The 15,473-nt window shown below is 45.0% G+C and overlaps 1 long non-coding RNA gene and 1 pseudogene across 7 annotated transcripts in view; one reads left to right on the top strand and one right to left on the bottom strand.

Annotated features, from left to right (window-relative positions):
- Nucleotides 1–15,473, top strand: part of LOC307211164 — a 49,612-nt gene that overhangs the window by 11,525 nt on the left and 22,614 nt on the right. For 2 of the 6 annotated variants that reach the window (XR_013836323.1, XR_013836324.1), the window contains exon 2: nt 3,669–3,789. The exons of 3 other annotated variants lie outside the window; for them this stretch is intronic. This is a non-coding gene — a long non-coding RNA (uncharacterized lncRNA). Of the gene's footprint in view, nt 1–3,668; nt 3,790–7,594; nt 7,650–15,473 lie in introns of those variants that run through there. One more of the 6 variants, XR_013836328.1, reaches the window with a different exon arrangement.
- On the bottom strand, nt 5,178–6,698 carry LOC307210231 (cyclin-dependent kinase 9-like; annotated as a pseudogene). The gene is made up of 2 exons: nt 6,300–6,698; nt 5,178–6,071 (listed from the first exon to the last, which is right to left on the bottom strand). The product of its transcript is annotated as a cyclin-dependent kinase 9-like (transcript).

Raw genomic sequence — 15,473 nt, 5'->3', positions numbered from 1 at the left:
GGGTTGGACTTGATGACCCTCAGGGTCCCTTCCAACTCTGCAATTCTATGGTTCTATTATCCTGGTTCTATTATCCTGGGGTGCTACTGGTTCCTGTTCTGGGCTTGGTGCTGTCCAACATTTTTATAAATGGTTTGGATGAAGGAATTGAGGGAATACTCATTAAAACTGCAGATGACACCAAACTGGGAGGGGTGGCTAATACCTCAGAAGATAGAATCAGGATTCAAGAACAGGCTGTTTTTAAAAATAATGTCAGGGCTTTTTTCTGTTACAGTACTCACCAACACAGGGACGCAGGTGGCGCTGTGGGTTAAAACCTCAGCGCCTAGGACTTGCCGATCGAAAGGTCGGCGGTTCAAATCCCTGCGGCGGGGTGCGCTCCCGCTGCTCGGTCCCAGCGCCTGCCAACCTAGCAGTTCGAAAGCACCTCCGGGTGCAAGTAGATAAATAGGGACCGCTTACCAGCGGGAAGGTAAACGGCGTTTCCGTGTGCGGCTCTGGCTCTGGCTCTGGCTCTGGCCAGAGCAGCGATGTCACGCTGGCCACGTGACCCGGAAGTGTCTGCGGACAGCGCTGGCCCCTGGCCTCTTAAGTGAGATGGGCGCACAACCCCAAAGTCTGTCAAGACTGGCCCGTACGGGCAGGGGTACCTTTACCTTTACTCACCAACACGGAGTACCAGTCAGTCAGTCTGTCTGTCTGTCTGTCAGTCTCTCTCTCTCTTTTTCTCTCTTTCTCTCTTTCTTTCTCTCTCTCTCTCTCTCTCTCTCTCTCTCTTACTGTCCATGGCAGCCATTTTCTGCTGGCACTCAAATAACTTTTATCAGTATATGACTGTCAGCACCTCAGTTTTTACAAGGTGTAGACCAGGCCTGAACCATTACTCTGACGTGGTAGAAAGTACAGCATTCACGATGTGGGTTCTGCGCCAGTGGGAATTGCTCAAACAACCTCTTCAAAACACAGAAAAGTAAGGAAAGAATGCAGAGAAACCGCAAGTTACACATTTTTTTTTTTTTTTAAAAAAAGCAATTCTGAGTAGTTACTTGGGGACATTTTGAGCAGGTAAGGACATATTTAAATTTGGCTCCTTCTAGAGAATTATTTCGAAATTGTGTGCCTCATTCACAAAAGCCAGAAGAAAAACATTTCATTACCTTCTCAATTTCCCTTTTACCCTGTTTGCCTACTGAACTAGCAAAATTCTTGCTCAATAGCAGGCATACAGGGCAGCCCTTTGCATTATTAACTTAACAGTACATCTGTTGAAATTCGTTTTGGCCCAAATGGTCTTCTCCCTCAACCTCCAAGTTAAAAAAAAGAGAGGGGTGCCTTGTTAGGCACCAAGGAGATGGAGAATCTGATGCCCACGGATGCCATTAATTGATGCCTAGGACTTGCCGATCAGAAGGTCGGTGGTTTGAATCCCCGCGACGGGGTGAGCTCCCGTTGCTCGGTCCCTTCTCCTGCCAACCTAGCAGTTCAAAAGCATGTCAAAGTGCAAGTAGATAAAGAGGTACTGCTCCGGCGGGAAGGTAAACGGCGTTTCCGTGCACTGCTCTGGTTCACCAGAAGCGGCTTAGTCATGCTGGCCACATGACCCGGAAGCTGTACACCAGCTCCCTCGGCCAATAAAGCGAGATGAGCGCCGCAGCCCCAGAGTCGGTCATGACTGGACCTAATGGTCAGGGGTCCCTTTACCTTTACCAATGGTGATTTTAGAAAGCGAAAAAGAAAAGCTACCAGGGTGTGTGTGTGCTAAAACATGTTTTCATGGGAAATCACTCTTGTGAACAATTAAATTTAAATATGCACTAATAAGAAAAAGGATGTGGTGGAATGCTGCTGGAAATGTTTTGGAATGTTTTGCTGGGCGTGGGAAAAGGGCCCAGAGGAATGAGGAAAGGTGAGAGGGACAAGGGATTTTCTCTCCAGCATCATTGAAAGGAATTGACAAATAGGGGCAGAGGAGGTGATGACTGGCTAAACCCTGGTGTAATTTATTCCGCAATAGATCTCCTCTTCTGGACAATGTTCATTCCTTACAGGATTCTCCCGTAATATAAGCGAGGCAATAAGAGCTGATGATCAATCCCTATCGCACCACACAGCATTTATTAAAACATATTGAGCTGGGAGACACTAAACGTTACATCATATGCATCCTGTATGTATGTTTACTCAGAATTTAAGCCTCACTGCACTGCAGGAGGGCCTTTTCTGAGATATTTACTAAGTGCATGATCCACAGAAGTTAAGCCCATGCTTAATTCTCTCCCACTGAAATCAATTGAAGTTTAAAAAGCACTTTGACTGCACAGGTTGATTTCCAGTTGAACGCCTACAGGCAGGGCCTGTTTTTATTTTTGTAACATGTCAATTATAAGTTTAAGTGTCCTATGAATAAGTAAAGATAAGCATTCATAGAATTAGCATCTTAATTTACAATGCAAGATGGAGATGGTTATACATGACACTGGACACATGAACTGATTTGGCTGTTTTGGCTGTTGCTAGTTTGTAGGTGGGATCCAATAGCAAACGAGAAAATTCACATTGCACAATTAAAGTGGATTTGGCTCTCTTGCACAACAAATCCACCTTTTCTTTTAATAGACTTTTTGCAGTAAGGAAAGTGGTGGGGAAATGTGCTGGAATGTGTGGGATAATGATTGCTTGCAATGGCACAAGAAAGCGTGGCATAGCCATCAATTGATGGTAAGTTATACAACCTTTGTACAAAGAAATCAGGACGGATGCTTTATAAACAGGTTGGAATCAATCTTTCTTTCAGCTTCAGGGATGCTTGTAATCTTGCAAACAGGTGGTTCAGAATTGTTTCATGTGTGTGAACTATTGGCTTGCAAGTGTCCACACACACACACACCAGGGTTTTTAGACACTATATGCGTTGCTTGCAGTCCACACCAGTGGGATCTATCCAGGCTTGGTCTGTCTACACAGCAGTTTAAAACTGACCCAATATTGTTCTCTCACCCCCCCCCCCCGCCCGCCATGTTTCACCCCGGCAAAGTCTCTCTTAAGGTGCTATCAAGCTCATTCCCAGGCCATTTCACTCCCCAAGCACACAAAAAACAGCTGTAAGTCAAGGAGGTAAGGGAGGGAGTTTTTTTTGTGATGAGAGACAGGAGTCTGAATTTAATGTGATGCGATCTGAGTGAGTGGAAGGCCACCAAATCCTGACCATATCCTGATGGATCAATATTTGCTCAAAATTTTAATACAGACCTTTTTTTCTTTTTTCTTTTTTGCTGAGAAGCAATTTGCACTGAACTGGTATATTGAGTATCTGTCTCTCTCCTCTATCTATCTATCTATCTATCTATCTATCTATCAATCTATCTATGCTACATCATATATCAGTGTATCATTTCTGCACAGTGAATCTCCCTCACTTATAATGCTCATGCATATTGTAGAACCGGAGGGGAGGGGGGTCCGTGGCATGAGCTCATGTCACCTGGACTCTCCTCCTTTCCACTTGCCGTAGTTGTTATTCAGGTTAAGTCTTGAGCCCCACAGTGCTCTTAGGTTTGGGCTGACAGGCTCTGATGGAAGAGGAGGAAGCAGCGGTGGTGGGGCAGGCAAAATTGTTGGAGCCTTGTGAGTTGGTGTACCATGCCTCATCTTTGAAATTTTGGCAGGAGGTGTGGGAAAACTTGCTGGGACATCTTCATCACTTCCATCCAGTTCTGAACTTCTTGTCCTGCTCCTGAATCGTGACTCCTGAGAACGGTGTCTTCTGCTGAGCCTGTATTGTTACAAGTAAGAGCCTCTAACTGTGTTTGTTGGGTGAGAGCCAAGAGAGGATGACAGTCCAAATTATCTCCTAGTGGTGCAGCAACAAAACGGCTAGCGCATTTGCAAAGCTAAGCAGGGTCCAATATGATTTCAAATTGGATGGGGGACCACGTGTTGAGATTCCTGCGTTGCAGCGGGTTGGACTACATGGCCATTGGGATCACTTCCAACTCTACAATTCTATGCTTCTATATTATTTTGAATGCTGATGTTTTGTGCAGGTGTAGTTTTGGGCAAGGCTGGTGCATTAAAAGCAAATATATATATATGTGCACTGGGAGCATGCCTTCAGTAGCCAGAGGAAATAGGCACACTCTTATTGTGTAGGCCACAGAAACAGAACGGTTTCATGGTGCTCAGGTGAGGAAGTCGGGGGTGTGGCAGTAGGGAGCACTGAAAGCAGTATAACTGGTCGCCACACACGACAAACCACCCACTGCAAAAAAGTGCCAAGGAACATCCACAGCAGCAGCGATTGTGGATAACAAATGACATATTTTTCCTGTCTGAGGAATGGGAAGAAAATACCAACTGACATTTGGGTGAGGGCAGTGTTGTGTAGATGATACAAAAATATGCAAACATGGGATGCATAAAATTCAGTTTCAACTGATTGATCTCTCTCATTCACGCTCTTTCTCTTTCTCTCTTTCTCTTTTGTGTGCATGTGTATAAGCCAGAAAAGTAAAACATTTTGTATTTTTCTGTTTATTTGATGTTGAAATTTGATTGAATTTTTTTTTAAATCAACATTATAAATGACTGGAATAAATTTGATTATTAATCTTATAAAAGAAGTACAAAATTTGCCTCAAATAGGTGTTTTCAGTCCCATCAGCTTCAGTGGGAGGGTTTTATGTATGGTTTATGCCCATTGTGATTTTTTTTTAAATGAAAGCACCCATTGCCCAAAGTGGGTTTTCTCAGTATCTTGGAGACCACTGCTACAAACCCACTGCAGCAACACGTGTGTGGAACTTGCTGACAGAAGTGGACAGGCCGCACGGTATGATTCAAAGTCAGCAGCCATTCTTGGACCCAAGACCCTACCCAGTCTGCTCCATCCTCCTGCACACCAGATACACACTTTCCTAGCAGTGCAACTTCATAGAAGCAATGAATTAAAAACAACAACAACCCCGAAAAACAGTTCACCAAGATTGTTTCAGTACCTCAGAAATCAACAAGAACAGAAAAGCTGCAGTTTGGTCTGTGATAGCCCAGCTAGGCAGAACTCTACACACCTTTCCAGACAGTGTTTAAACTAGCCCTGCAGCTCTTAAAACACAGACCCGCAGGTGTTTTGTTCTCTTCCCACCAATTTTTGTTTTGTTCATTTTGTTTTGCTTTGCAACAGTAAAAAAACAACAGCTGAAACAAATCGTTTTCGTTATTCCATTGGAAACCAGTACTCCATTCTTGTTCTTGGTCCACAGCCATCAGAACACTCTGTCGAACTCTGTCTGATTGGTCGCCACTGGATTCCTGCCCTGATTGGCAGGTTGCTGTGGCACATGTCCACCCCTCCTGCTGGGAGGAGCCAGGTACTCGAACATGGATTGGTTCTGGGTGGAGAGCATGTTTTTGAGATCAGAAGGCATAGGGTCGGATCAGAAGAAGTCGTGATTCAGGGCGTCATCGCTTTGGGCAGGATCCAGGACCAGCAGCTTGTCTATGAGATCCAGAGCATATGGGTCTTTGACATACACCTTTGGCCTCTCCTTCACCTTGCGCTTTTGCCCTTTCGACAAGTCCACCTTCTCATACAGTTTGTATTTCTCCATGCTTGGTCACACCTCCAGGGTGATGCTTCCACAAAGCTGGGTGCTGAGAGTCAGCTGGTGCTGTTCTGTGTTTCCCTGCATGATGGGGCTTCAGGTCCACATCTCTGCCATTATTCATCCTGCGCCCCAGACGTCAATGGGTAGTCCATAATCTTGTTCCCTCAGAAGCAGCTTCGGAGGACAATACCACAAAGTCACCACCCTGTTAGTGTAGCGATTGGGCTGGCTGTTCTTTGCCAGGCTGAAGGCCCGGGCCAGGCCAAAGTCGGCCAGCTTCAGAACATCATCGCGGGTGATAAGCACGTCGGCTGCTTTCATGTCCCAATGCAAGATCTTATTTCGGTGGATGTAGTACAGGCTGTTCAGGAGCATTTGCATGACTTTCTTGATCTCCAAAAGTGTAAACTTGACATGGGCATTGCTAAGGAGTCCAGTCAGGTCATGCTCGCAGAAGTCAAATACAGTGGTACCTCAGGTTACATACGCTTCAGGTTGCAGACTCCGCTAACCCAGAAATAGTGCTTCAGGTTAAGAACTTTGCTTCAGGATGAGAACAGAAATCGGGCTCCGGCGGCGCGGCAGCAGCAGGAGGCCCCATTAGCTAAAGTGGTGCTTCAGGTTAAGAACAGCTTCAGGTTAAGTACGGACCTTCGGAATGAATGAAGTACTTAACCTGAGGTACCACTGTACCAGGTAGATGCTGCCCTTGCAGCAGTTGTACGGAGAGGCTTTGGTCCTGCAGATCTCAATGAGATTCACGACGTTTTCATGCATGAGTAGCTGGAGGATTTTGATCTCCCGTTGGGCTGTGATGGGGAACCCGTCTTTTTCATTCTCCATCAACACTTTTTTCAATGCAATTTTGCCTGTTTGACGATGTTTTGCTTTGAAGACCTCCCCGAAGGTGCCTTGCCCAATCTTGGCCAGCTTCTCGTACTTGGAGACCTTGTCGCAGTAGAGACACTCCACCGCGTCGCACTACTTGGCCATGGCAGAGCCGGCGCCCCTGATCTCTTCTGGCTGCCGCCGGTCTCCATCTGAGGGGCGCAGTGGCACGTTTCCGGGAGCACTTCCACCCAGCCGCTCCATTTCTTTGCAGTTCCTCTCATCCCGCCGCCACCAACACCACTTCCAGGACGTGGGCTGTAAGACAGTTTATTTATCTGTCCAGTTTGTAGACATTTATGTGATTCTAGGATAGTTTCCAACAATGCACAGAATACAATAATGCAAAAAAAGTGACCGTTGTTTAATGCAGCCCAGGTAATAAGAACAAGCAATAAGCAACAGCATGAGAACTGTAAAAATCAGAGTGGCTATTAGTTTAATAATAATAATAATAATAATAATAATAATAATAATAATATAATACTGCCAGGACAGATGTTACTGCAGCAAGCTTTGCCTGCATAACTATCTGGTCATCTGAACAGCCTACTTATGGTAGTAGAAATGTGCTTTGCTCCCTCTCTTTTTGAACAGGAAAATGGCAAGCTGCCACTTTTTCTAATTGCAGGCAGGGACCTGCGTTCCCTTGCATGTGTCACTCTTCTGAGCCACTTTGTGTGTGAGGAGCTAGCTGGTTGGAGTGGTACCTGCACCAAGTCCCTAGGCAACAGTTCCCTGGCCATTGCACTGGTTGCTTATTAAGAGGGGTTATTACAGACTGACAACCTCACTTGAAGCCTACTTAAGTACACAGAGGCTTTTATCCTCATACCCTAAACATGTAACTTCTACTGAGTCATGCTACTGAAAGGTTGGAAGGTAATTTCCAACAGGGTTTATTACAAAATGATAACTTACGTAAGAGATGCCCCTATTATGCTGAAGATAAATGGGTGGCGGGAGATCAACATGTTGGCAATTCTCTGTTGACATTAATATAGACCCTCCAAGTGTCCCTATTTTCCAGGGACAGTCCTGGATTTACAGAAGCTGTCTCAGCTTTTGATTTTATCCTGGAATATCCTGTTTTCCCTTAGGACATCCCTATTTTAATTGGTGAAATGTTGGAGGGTATGGTAGGATGTCCCTATTTTCAATGGAGAAACATTGGAAGGTATGGAGTTGTGCAACCCCTGGGCTAAGGAGACAAGTAACTATAAAATCTTTAGAAGACATCTGAAGGCAGTCCTTTACAGGGAATTTTTTTCATGTTTAATGTTTTATTATATTTATATATATGTTGGAAACACATTATTATTACTGTTACTGTTATTGTTGAATAGGATCATCAGAGAAATGTAGGCGGGTATGTTAATATAGTCTATAGCATCTTGGCGAATCAAACACATCTAGCCCCACCCTGCTCATTTGCCTACCCAGTTGGGAAACGAGAAGGGGTTGGCTGGGTGTGGGGGAAGAGGGTTGGCAAAGGAATTGGTTGGTTGGTGAATAGAGCAAGCTGGGTTGGCAGCCCCTAGTAATATTATTTGTGTGTGTGTGTGTGTGTGTGTGTGTGTGTGTAGACTATGCAATAATTGTTTGTGTTTTTAATAGAACCAGTAAACTTCTCCTTGAGAACGAGTGAGGCAGGAATTAGGGGGGGAAATATTGTGGATAAACTTGACATTGAGATTTTCAGATAATTCCATCCTTAGTTTGGTGGCAGCAGGGAATTTCCAAGCAGCTCTTTAGCATAGGTGCTGCTGCTGGGTAAGTGCAGGGCATGTGAAACCAAATTATAATTCCTAGGAGGAGCAATGCAACAGAATGCTTGCCCAGCCCTTTGGATGGTAGTGACGGTGCACTGTGGACATTGTGAGGGGTTATTATTTGTAGCCATAAAACTGGGCTGGCTGGCTTCTTTCTCATCTGAGGATGTGCAAGAGAGATGCCAGTGTCAGTGTCAGCCACACTAAGTATGTTTATAACCTGTTTTGTGCAAGCACACGTGTCACCTGCTGTCCAAGGCCTGCTGTCCTAACAATCCATGCACGTTGATTTTATAGGCACAGAGAAACTATAATCCAATCTCTCCTAAATTCGAAAGGTTTCTTCTGTGGCTCCTCTTCCATGTCTGCCTGTCAGTCAGTCAATCAATCAATCAATCAATCAATCAATCAATGCAGCGCCATAGACTTTAGCATGAAGTGCAATCTTATGCATGTTTACTCCTAATGGGATTTAATAGGCCTGGCATCCACTCCTGGCATGCATGACAAAGCAAACAATGGATTCCCTGGGAGGGCTTAATGACACGGCTAACCCCACAGTGGATGCTCCGGTTTGGTGGCTGTGCTGAGTGGAGTTCTGGGTCTGCTTTGCATATGTGCAGTGGCTGGTGCTGCCCTGCTAATGATGCTGGCACTGCCCGACCTGCACATCTCCGCACAAGGCCAGCCCCAGGGTGGCGTTGGCTAGTTCAGGTGCACCAAGTGGATCCACAGCTCTCCTCAGCACAGCTACATCCAGGTTGCCCCCTAGTCAGTCATTGCTAGACAGCCAGCTCAACTGAAGTGGCATGGTGGGCTGCCCTGACCCAACTTGTAGACAGTGGATGTAGGGTAATGATTGCTGGATCCAACATCACATGCACACACTCCAACATTTCTCCGATGAAAATAGGGACATCCTATTCAATAACAACAACAACAACAATAATGTTATTATTTGTACCCCACCCATCTGACTCAGCTGCCAGAGTCACTCCGGGTGGCTTCCAACATAAGGGCTGCCTTCAGGTGCCTTCTAAAGGTTGCAAGTTACTTACCTCCTGGGCTCTGGGGTTACACAATTCCATACCCTCCAACGTTTCTCCGATGAAAATAGGGATGTCCAAAGGATAAGCGGGACATTTGGGGATCAAATCAGAAACCAGGACGGCTTCTCTAAATCCGGGACTGTCCCTGAAAAATAGGGACACTTGAAGGGTCTGCACATAAACTCCCCATAAACAAATCCAACTGAATGCTAGATAAATATGTCATGTCATGTAATCTCCCTGTAAACTTTGTGCCAACAAACCAGGAGGAATGTTCAATGAAAGGTTGCACCAAAAGTGAGCTCAGACTGGAAGTATGCAGAGGAGCTGCATCCAAATTAGGGCTAGCTAACCGTTTTTGGTCTGAGGCCGACATTGTCCCCTGGCCATCTCCCTGGGGACTGCATGCCAAAGCGGGTGTGGCAGAAGTGCACAAAGAGGGTGTTGCCAGACATATATTTAATAATTCAGCATCATTTCATTAAATTAAATTCATTAACTCTTAAATAATTTGGGAACTCTTGTTTTTATTATATAAGCAGCGTCAATGTCCTCAAATCGCAAAACAATGGATAATTAATTTCCTGATTCCAGTCTTGATCAAACAAGTACTTGACATATGTAGGGTGCTCAGCAAGCACTTAGCACAGAAAAGTGGCTTTGTGAAACTTCTGGCATGGCAGAACAGTGGCTGCTTTAATGTGCAATCTCTGCTGGGACTAGCCAGCCGCTGCTGATCATTCAGTGGGCAGACAAGGCTTCCCAGAAGTGCTCAAAGGTGACTGAGCATTGCAAAAGCGGTCATGAATGAGGAAGTGGCAGGTAGCCTACTGGGTACAGTTCTGCTGCTGTTGACAATGGCTGGAGAGGGAGCATGACACCACCACCCGAGATAAAAAAAACCCAGCGGAGAACACCACACTGCAGTACAGTCATACCTTGGGCTACAGACGCTTCAGGTTGCGTTTTTTCAGGTTACGGACGCTCCGAAACCCGGAAATACTGGAATGGGTTACTTCCGGGTTTTGGAGGTTGCGCGTGCGCAGAAGCGCCTAATCACAATAATAATAATAATAATTTATTATTTGTACCCCGCCCATCTGGCTGGGTTTCTCTAGCCACTCTGGGCGGCTTCCATAGAAACCAAAAATACACTAAAATATCACAGATTAAAAACTTCCCTGAACAGGGCTGCCTTAAGATGTCTTCTGAATGTCAGGTAGTAATTTATCGCTTTGACATCTGCTGGAAGGGCATTCCACAGGGCGGGCGCCACTACCGAGAAGCCCCTCTGCCTGGTTCCCTGTAGCTTTGCTTCTCGCAATGAGGGAACAACCAGAAGGCCCTCGGCGCTGGACCTCAGCATCCGGGCAGAACGATGGGGGTGGAGACGCTCCTTCAGATATACTGGACCGAGGCCGTTTAGGGCTTTAAAGGTCAACACCAACACTTTGAATTGTGCTCGGAAACATACTGGGAGCCAATGTAGGTCTTTCAAGACCGGTGTTATGTGGTCTCGGCGGCCGCCCCCAGTCACCAGTCTAGCTGCCGCATTCTGGATTAGTTGTAGTTTCCGAGTCACCTTCAATGCGCCGCTGTGGGTTGCTAACGTGCATCCCGCATGGATCACGTTCGCAACCTGAGCGTCCACTGTATATATTTTTTAAATGTTGAGGGAACTTGGTGATCATTAAAAATAATTGGGGTCTGGGGTCCATGTATCAAGTGAATGGTAGCCTTTTATTATATGTGCTAGTTGTGGGGAACTCAGGCACCGATCCTTGGCATGGGAAATGGCGTGATACAATCATATCCCTATGTTTTTGTGAAATGTTGGAAATGCAATTTCCAGTCACAGCCTGCAAAGTGTCAAACGTGGGCACTTCACCACTTGGGCAGAGTTGCACACCAAAAATTGCATATTAGGATAAATTTGTTCTTAAAGGCTGATGCATTTTCTGGAGTGTGTGTATAACAAACTAATGCAGATATGCAGAGAACTGAAGACTGGAAAAATGAGAACCCCAAATTGATGGATTCATCCACAACCTTAACTTCCTTTGGGAAATGAATGGTAAAATCTGGGGAAAGTTGCATAGCTCTGATTTCCTTTTCCCTCACCTGCAGTATGAGGGTTCTTTGGCTAAGCTTAGTCTACTGGCAAATTAGATGGATCTCATTAAGTCTGGCTTGCTGTTCCTGCCAGCACCCTGAGCAAGCTGATACCTGTGCTTCTTGACTTTTCAGCTACCGGCTTGGAAAACATGTCAGATTATTCCAAATGAAGTATTGCTTTAGCAGCTGTCAGTGGAATGTTAGATGATTTAAAGCGACCAATTTGCTCTCCTGTCTAGGCTGCACTTGAGGCAGGTTCCCCTATCGCGCGCGCCTAGTTAACACTGTTGAATTAGGGCAAGGTTCCCTCTGGCTGTTTGCACAGCGTCACAGAGGCCTTTGGGGCTTGCTGGACCTGTTGTTCCCAGTAAGAGATGGCGCATTGCTTTGCGTTGCAAGTAAACAGTGCTTTCTGTTGTTGCTCTATAAGCAGTTCCAGGACCATATGTGACGACTTGTGGGTGGAGTGCGGGGGAAAACAACTCACAATACAAAGGAACGGTGACAACTAGTTGTTTCATTTTAGCATAACGGGATGAGGGTGAATTCTTTAGGGCAGACTCTAAACCACAAAAGTAAGAAGGATAACCAGGATTTGTTTATATGTACTGTATATTGCATTCGATAGTGCAGCAGCTCTTACTCTTTATATCCACTGGGTTTCCCCCCACCCAGCCATTGGAACTGATGAAAATGTCTGTCTCATGACATTTGCCATTGTGCATAACAACAATATTTATTTATTTATAAAAAATATTTGTATACTGCTATTCATTTTTTTAAAGAATCAGAATGGTTTACAATAACCATACGTAAAGGACAATGCATGCCATTCGAAAATGTTTAAATCAGAAAGCAGCCAATTACAAATGAATCTCAACTTATGCAGGGTTCCATTCCGGGATCACCTGTAAAGCCAAAATTGTATATAGTCAAAAATACATTGGGTTCGATGGTGATTGGGGTTGCCAAAGTCATTTTTCTTAGAACCCCACCCCTTTTTATTTTTTATTTGCGAAGTGTGTAAAGCTGAATGTGCACAAGTTGAATGTGCATAATTTGTGAGTTACCTATACTATGGAAATATGCATTATTACCATAGTTGCCTGCATAAGCTTGATGGAATATAAAGTTTTCAGCAGGAATTTAAAAGTTGAAACGGAAGGTGCCTGCTGAATCTCTATTGGCAGAGTATCCCAAAATGACTGCCACGCTCTCGTGTTAAAAAATGGGAAGTCCCTGTTTTCCTGGGAAAGTTGAGGGATAACCAGGCCACTGCATTCTGCTCTAGTTGGAGTCAGGTCCAAAGGCAGCCCCACATAAAGTGTATTGCAGTAACCCAGCCTTTAAGTTACCAAGGCATTGACTACAGTGATTAGTCTATCCCTGTCCACAAACAGCCCCAGCTTGTGAATCAGACAAAGCTGGTAAAAGGTAATTTTCTAATTTCTCCCTTACTGAAAGCCTTGCACCTAGTTCCCAGCTGACAAATGTCTGGGAGGCTGAATATGTAACTACCACAGCAATCTTAATATTATAATTATAGATAATGATTTCAGTAGTACTAATCTTCAGGTAATTGCACCTAGGATTATTGCCTAAAAGAATATTTTATAACTATAAAGCACCACCCAAAGAAGCTGTTTGCCCTAGTTGTAAATAGCATATCAGGGTTTTTTTTTTTTTTTTTATAGGAAGCAAGGAGGAAAGGCTTAATCTCCCTATTCTCACCAGCTCAGACCAGTTGGTTTCCCCAGACACAGAACGGGGAATTCTGAATTACTTTCCAGTCTGTTTCAACAGACTCATTTAAGAAGCCCTTCTCTGGGTGTCCTCAATAAATTTGTCCCATAGAGTGGTCAGCCACGCATTGCCAAAGTTGAAGATCTGCCATACTCCTCAACCATCCTGATTTGAGAGGGACATCCTGGAATTACAGAAGCCAACCCAGCTTCTGATTGGATCCCGGAATGTCCCATTTTTTGGTTGGGCACTCTGGCACATGCTAGCAGCTCGTGCTAGATCTCTGGCCCAAAAGATGCCTGTTCTTTGGTTTCGCGCTCTTGCGTGAATCAGCTGGCTCCTGCAAAAACTCAGGGCCAAACGAGCATCCCCATTTTAATCAGTGGGATATAGGAGATTATGATTTGTGACACCCAAAAAAGTAGGGGGCAAAAGAGGACTCCAATTTGCATATGGTAGCTTAAGTGTATAGATACCAATTTTGAAAGAAATTTGTAACATTTAAATTGAAATATGGTACAACATTGTAAAAGCATAAGAAATGGGTCCGTTAATGCATGTTTGGGTTAAAAGTGGGTCCTGAGTTTCTAAAGGTTGAAGAGATCTGCTCTAGAGGACACTTTCATGTGGAGGAGTGGAGAAGCGAGCCCAGTTTGCCAGATTACGAGTCCACCGCTCTTAACCACTACACCACGCTGGCTCTCACTAGGGAAAGGCCTTTTCAACACTTCTGGCTGCAGAATTCTCTCACTAGAGAGATTGTCCTCCTGAGACCCATGCTGTGGCAAAAGGCCTTTTTATTTTCTCAGGGTTTCTTTTAATGCTCTTTGCACTATTTTCTGTTGCTGCCTTTATGCTGGTTTTATTCTGATCAGATTTTATGCTTGCATTCTGCTTTTTCACTTCATGGAGGTTTTAACTTTTGTTCTTGAACCACCCAGAGAACTTTTTATTAATAGGCGGTGTAGGAATGTTGTAAATAAACACAAGCAGAGTTTTGAATCAGGTACTTCAAGTTGGATCTAGTTTGACCCTGAGTTCATAACCCGGCAGGCCTCAAGCACGCTTAATTGCACTAATGGATCCATAACCTCCTACACGCCTGCAAATGAACTAGTCTCTTTTCTTCTCCTGCCAGTTTCAAATGGCACTTGGAAATTAAGTCTTAAACATAAAGGGGGAAATATGGTGCCCAGGGAGGAAGAAACCTGGGTTTTAGCCAATAATCCTCCAGCTTTGCCAAATATTTAGCAGCTACTGCTTGCCAAGCCTAATTAATGTGTCCTGGTGACCAAGTTAAGCACCTACTGTTTATCCTTTACATAATCTCAACTCAAGATGTGTGAGCGAGCCATTGACTTACACTGGTATACTTTCTTCAGGGTTATGTGCCATGCAGGACCAAACTAAATGATGTGTAGCCAGCTGGCTTAAAGATGCATTTAAGGGCCCAGATACAAAGCTAATGTATTGGCTAGTTTGGCCCTATGGTCACCTAACAGGGCCCAGTTCCCCTTGAGTTACATATTACTCTGCTGTTGCCATAGCTCTGGGGTCTCTGAGGCCTACAGCCTTCATTTCTCTCCACACACCAGACCAGGAAATTGTACACACCCTTCCTTGGGACTTCTCACGACTCCATAATGGCTAGCCCAAAAGTTATTTACATCAATCATCGCTTGGAAATGTACTTGCATAGTTGTGTTAGGAATTCCATCACAAGCAGTGGGACGGTGCTCTAAATTACCCATAAGAGTTGAGGCGGGAATTGTCTAAACCAGGTTGTAATTTGGTTATATAAGTGGCAATGGAAGCAGGAGAGTCCATCGTTCATTTCTTCCTGCATTTGGTTTCACCCGGCCGGCTTTAAATAAATCAATTAAGGAACAAAACACCATAGGAGGTGGCAGGTGACCTACAAATTTTCACATTTTCCTGGAGGAGCCTGAAGATGAGACATGCACTTGAGGGTATAAGGTGGATGCTGTCAGAGGCATACCTAGTGTCCCTTGCACCCTTGGCAAGTAGCTATATTGGCACCCCCCTCCCCTGAAAAAAACAACAACCTGAGAAGCAGGTGAGGTTGCCTGAACAGGAGGACCATGGCTCCTTGGGGCTGAATGGGACATTTGTGCCACTCTATGCCTGGAGGCCATTCCATCTCCTCCTCCTGCAGCAGGAGCAGCAGTTCTCCTGCTAGAGATCCCAGCGGATTCCTTCTGCCAGCAAAACAGATGCTGGAGTGCTGAGCATTGGGTGAGGGGGGTGCTCCTGGTATTGGGAGGACTTCAACACCTGAT

Source organism: Podarcis cretensis, assembly GCF_951804945.1.
Source record: "Podarcis cretensis genome assembly, chromosome: 2".
NCBI classification, from domain to species: domain Eukaryota; kingdom Metazoa; phylum Chordata; class Lepidosauria; order Squamata; family Lacertidae; genus Podarcis; species Podarcis cretensis.
This window is presented reverse-complemented; position numbering and strand designations above follow the sequence as displayed.